This window comes from Doryrhamphus excisus, chromosome 7 (assembly GCF_030265055.1).
Source record: "Doryrhamphus excisus isolate RoL2022-K1 chromosome 7, RoL_Dexc_1.0, whole genome shotgun sequence".
In the NCBI taxonomy this organism is placed as follows: Eukaryota; Metazoa; Chordata; class Actinopteri; order Syngnathiformes; family Syngnathidae; genus Doryrhamphus; species Doryrhamphus excisus.
Genome location: NC_080472.1, coordinates 8,351,854 through 8,358,070, shown reverse-complemented (window position 1 = coordinate 8,358,070; position 6,217 = coordinate 8,351,854).

The window sequence follows — 6,217 nt, the reverse complement described above, 5'->3', positions numbered from 1 at the left end:
TTATAGATGGGAGTGTCGGCTTTTATTTTCTTCCGCCATGTTTGTTGTTGTACCACAACTTGATACCACTTTTGTAAGCTTTATGGACTATCCCTCCCCCAGGCTAACAGTGCAAAGGCAAAGGATATGATATAATAGTGAAATGGGGGTGGGAGATAGATCTTTCGGATCGAAAACCGGAAATTTGACAAAAGTAAAGTTGGTCTTTCTTATACGTGCGCGTACAATTCATGGACAGCTATCAGTGTGCAGCCCGAATCATTTCGATTGTTTATTGTTTATCATCTGAAATGAGAATGATAAATAAACTCAAACTGTTCAAAAACATTTCTCAAGTCACATGAACTCATAATATTACGGAGAAAAATAATGTCAGTAGCATAGAGTTGAAATATTAAAGACTAATTTTAAAAAATGTATTAAAATGTCATAATATTATGTGAAACAAACAAAATAAAATAAAGTTGTCATTTTTGGAAAATTAGGTTGGGAAAATAGTTGTAATGTTATGGAAATAAAATCATAATATTAGGGGAAAAAAACATTTCCAAAGGTGATTTAAGAAGAAAGTTGAAATATTTTGAATTGTTAAAAAAGAGCAAAAATTAAAAAAAACAGATGTTATTTTATGAAAATTAAGTCAAAATATTAATAGAAAAATGTTGCAACCCTTGTGAGAATATGCGGTAGAAAATGAATGAATTAATGCATTCTAATGAGGAAGCAAAGTCACAATTTTCTGAGAATAAAGCCATAACATTATGAGGAAAAATAATTTCATTTTAGTCATAGTTTAAATATTAAAGTTTAAATATTAAAGTTTAAATATTAAAGAAAAAACGCATTTAAAAAGTCAAAATATTATGAGGAAAAAAAACAAACAGCAGAAATGAAAAAAACTGAAGTAATTTTATGACAACAACAAAAAAGGTTGTCTGCTTATAAGGAATAATATTAAAGAAAAAACACATTTAAAAAGTCAAAATATTATGAGAAAAAATTCTAATGTTATGAGAATAAAGTTGAAAGAGTTGGAAACAACAGCAGAAATGAAAAAAACTGATGACAACAACAAAAAGGTTGCCTTCTTATGAGGAATACAGTCACAATTTAAGAAGAATAACCTAATAATATTAAGAGGAAAAAGTAAAAACATTTTGAAAATTCCAAAGATTATTTAAGAGTAAAACTGAAGTATTTGGAATTGTTAAAAAAAAGAGCAAAAATGTAAAACAAAAACAAACAGATGTTATTTTATGAAAATTAAGTCAAAAAAATGTTGCATTCACATGAGGAAACAAAGTCACAATTTTCTGAGAATAAAGCCATAACATTATGAGGAAAAATAATTACATTTTTTTGTCGCATAGAGTTTAAATATTAAAGAAAAAACACATTTAAAAAGTCAAAATATTAAATTAAAAATAATAAATTAAACAAATTCTAATGTTATAAGAATAAAGTTGAAAGAGTTGGAAACAAAAGCAGAAATGAAAAAAACTGATGACAACAACAAAAAGGTTGCCTTCTTATGAGGAATACAGTCACAACTTAAGTAGAATAAACTAATAATAATACGAGGAAAAAGTAAAAACATTTTGAAAATTCCAAAGATTATTTAAGAGGAAAACTGAAGTATTTGGAATTGTTAAAAAAAGAGCAAAAATGTAAAAAAAAAAACAAAACAGATGTTATTTTATGAAAATTAAGTCAAAATATTAATAGAAAAATGTTGCATTCTCATGAGGAAACAAAGTCACAATTTTCTGAGAATAAAGCCATAACATTATGAGGAAAAATAATAGATTTTTTGTCGCATAGAGTTTAAATATTAAAGAAAAAACACATTTGAAAAGTCAAAATATTAAATTAAAAATAATAAATTAAAAAAATTCTAATGTTATAAGAATAAAGTTGAAAGAGTTGGAAACAAAAGCAGAAATGAAAAAAACTGATGACAACAACAAAAAGGTTGCCTTCTTAAGAGGAATTAAGTCACAACTTAAGAAGAATAAACTAATAATAATACGAGGAAAAAGTAAAAACATTTTGAAAATTCCAAAGATTATTTAAGAGGAAAACTGAAGTATTTGGAATTCTTAAAAAAAAGAGCAAAAATGTAAAAAAAAAAAAAAGATGTTATTTTATGAAAATTAAGTCAAAATATTAATAGAAAAATGTTGCATTCTCATGAGGAAACAAAGTCACAATTTTCTGAGAATAAAGCCACAACATTATGAGGAAAAATAATTGATTTTTTGTCACATAGAGTTTAAATATTAAAGAAAAAACACATTTAAAAAGTCAAAATATTAAATTAAAAATAATAAATTAAAAAATCTAATGTTATAAGCACTTCCTGCTTTCCATAATACAGTTTTTTGGGGGGAATGGGGGGGGGGGCAAAGAGCAAAGTTCATACTATAAAAATAACCTTTTTTATAACCTTTTATCACAAAGCTGAAATGCATTTTTCCAGGAAATAGTGTACTGTATAACTTGAAAGCATATCTATTTCAAAGCGGCTCTGCCTTGCATCTTTTCAGTATTTTTCAGTATGCAGCCCTCACTGGACAAAGTTCAAACCCCCCACGCTTTCAAGACACCCCTGCAGTAATCACATGTGTCCAGCAGGCGGCTCACACGTGCCGAACGACCACGCAGGGCAACATCGGAGCAGTCGGAGCTGCGATAGCAGACGAAGAAGTCCCACACCTCGGTCTTCCTTGTGCTCCACGGTTGCCGCCTGCTTATCATATCAGCTGCAGGAACACAGGCCGTTTGGCAACATGACCTCACATGGAAGATGGCGTCCTCACGTGTCAACATGCGGACACGTCAAGCACCCATGCAGCACGCTGCAATTCATCCAATGGTCACACTGGAGTTGATTTCAAACATTATTTGAAGTTGATCCAGCCATAAAAACAATCATATGACTGCCAATACAGAATAATGGCTATCATGGCAGAGGGCACGGGTTAGATTCCCAGGAAGGGCCCAAATCATTCACGCTGTGGTGACCTCTGACACTGGGGGAAAAAAAACAAACTTTCAACTCTGAAGCCATTGAGTCATTGAATCCTGGAGGTCTTCTGCTTGCTAATCATTACGGATAATAAAATGTTATGTCACCCACAGCCACTTACGTTACCATCCTCATTTCCATGGAGTTTGGGTCCAGATGAGCACCAGCACAGACACGGGACACGCGGCGGCAGACATGGACAAGCAAGCCAGCAGGCCGACATGGAGCAGGCAGATCGAGTTCACTCTGGCGGGCATCGGCGCTGCCGTGGGGCTGGGCAACATTTGGAGGTTCCCTTATCTCTGCTTCCGGAGCGGAGGAGGTGAGAAATTTTATCCAAAAACTAAAATCCTCAGACACGCTGAGCCTATAAAACATACTGTATGCAAACGCGCCGACACAAAAGACTTTTAATGCAGAATAATTGGACTTTCACGGCGTTTAAAGACTTGTTGGCAAGGACCGGAGATGGACAAGTGGAAGGGATGGGAGCTTCATACTTTGCGCTGAGTTAGTCATCCCTTGTTGATCATTTCCAGACCCCACTGTGATGAATACATTTCCTTGAAGTAGTAGTCCTTATTTATAAATACGTAGAATATATTCCTAATCAGAGCATTGAAAACCTCTTATAGGGTTCTACTATTATTAGAGCCCTGTAGACATGAAATAACACCCCCATATCCACACTTACACTGGTATTACCCAATATAGGTGACCTAACAAGAGAAAATAAGACATTTGAAGAGTTCATTGTTGTTCCATTCTGTCACATCAATGTAACATTACTGACCCCTGGTGACCAGTGTTGATTACTACACATCATCATCACGTCTTTAAATGCATCTTCTGAATGCCTTATCTGACATTTTTATGTTCCAACATGAACATAATTTGCTTCAATATGCATATTGTATGACGACGAATAAGTTGTGATAATATATATAATATACACAATTAAATGATGATGTATAGTTATAATATCATTAAAAAGAGTAATTACAACATAATTAATTGTAAATATTTTTTTATTATACAAAAAATATATATTAATCACAAGATAATTAATATTAAAATAAATTAAAATTAATTATAACATAATTAATTGTAATTTTTTTTTAAATTAATTAGAAAATATTAATTAGAACATAAATAATTCTAAATATTTTTTAATTAATACAAAAAATAATTACAACATAATTAATTGTATTTAAAATGTAATTAAAATGAATAATAAAAAATATTAATCACAGCATAATTAATTGTAAATATTTTTTATTAATATTAAAAAATATTAATTACAACAATTACAACATAATTAATTGTAAATATTTTTAAATTAAGATTTTTCATAATATATATTTTTTAATATTATGGAATAAAATTGGAGAAATATAATGGAAATTATTATTTTGTATTTTTTTTTAGAATTATTTTATGATATCCTAATGATACATTATTCCAAAATTGAGACACAAGTCCACACCTCGGATTAATGCACAGTATCGACCAATAAACCGCGACACTCTATGAGAACCTCTGCAAAATTTTGGGCCAAAAAAGGCACGTTGGACATTGTGTTTGTATTTTTGTGCTAATGATCTCTGTCGGCCCGGAGACGCACGTGTAGCCTCACTTGGTCACGTGCAGTCAAGGACTTTGGTTTTACATTAACAACATCAGCCTTGATGAAAAGCCAAACCACTCAAGACTTTCAACTGTCAAGATAACGCTAGGTGTCACAATCTTCTTGGTATTAGCGCTAACGCTGATGCTTTCTTTCACGTCACAAGGTTTCATCACGCGCTTACAGTCTCACATTTCCATCATCTCCCACAAGGAGAAGGACTGTTGACAGGGTCATTATATTCCAGATACTATTAGAGATAAAGCTGGCATAAACAGACGTGTAATAACCGGATATGTACAATAAATGATAATGTTTTATAAAATAATAAAATCCTGGATAATGATATCAGACTTTCTTTTTCCTTATGCTTTGTAAACACGACACTGGCTCATATCAGTACAGTGGAACCTTGGTTAGCATCCAGAAGGTGCGACTGTCACCAAAACGGATGCTAACCAAGTCCATTTTTCCCCGTAAAAAATAATCCACACTGAATCCAATTGGTTTACTCTTGTTAGAAAGCCAAACATCTTGGCACAAAACCTGTTTTTACATGCAGATAATAATGCATATAAACACACATAAATGATGATTGAAATGTGTGACTGCTCCCAAAGACAATGTGGCAACGAGACATCACGCAGACAGCACCTTCCTGTTTTGCCAGTTTTGCTAGAATTCAACAATGTTTTGCACCTTTTTTTTAATCAAAATGCGGGCACTAGAAACTTTCTTTACCTCCATTTTGGGTTATTTTGCAGCCGGGATTTGTTGTGAGACAGCGAGAAACCACAGAGACACCACCTTCTTGTTTTGCCATGAGTCTCTTCTTGAATTCAATAGTGTCTCACTACAATAACCAAAAATGGAGCCAATGATAATTTCAAGTGCCAGCATTTTTATAAAGAGGTAAGAAACACTTTTAAATAAAAATAAAAAACTCATGACAAAACCAGAAGGTGGTGTCCACAAAACACGTTTTTATAGTTGTGCCATTGTAGTTTTACATTCACAAAACTATTCCAAATGTATATACGTATATAAAAAAGAAAGGGGAAAATGAACATTTAAGGTTACTTATACCGTCATTGAAGATGTGATTGTTGACAAATACACAATGTGGGAACAAGACACCTCACGTACACCACCTGCTTGTTGTGCTATGACTCCCTTCTTGAATTCAATAGTGTTTCTCACTACAATAACCAAAAATCGAGCCAAGGATAATTTCAAGTGCCAGCATTTTGATAAAGAGGTAAGAAACACTTTTAAATAAAAAAATAAAGACTAATGACAAATCCAGAAGGTGGTGTCCACAAAACACGTTTTTATAGTTGTACCATTGTAGTTTTACAAGCACAAAACAATTCCAAACATATATAAATAATGAAAAAAGGGAAAAATTAACACGGACACCACCTTCCTGTTTTGACATGAGTTATTTCTTGAACTCGATTGTGCTTCCCACCGTCTTTATGAAAACGAGGCCACTTGAAACTGTCTTTAGCTCCATTTTGGGTTATTTTGCAGCTGTGACTTGGGGTGAAAAACACTACTGA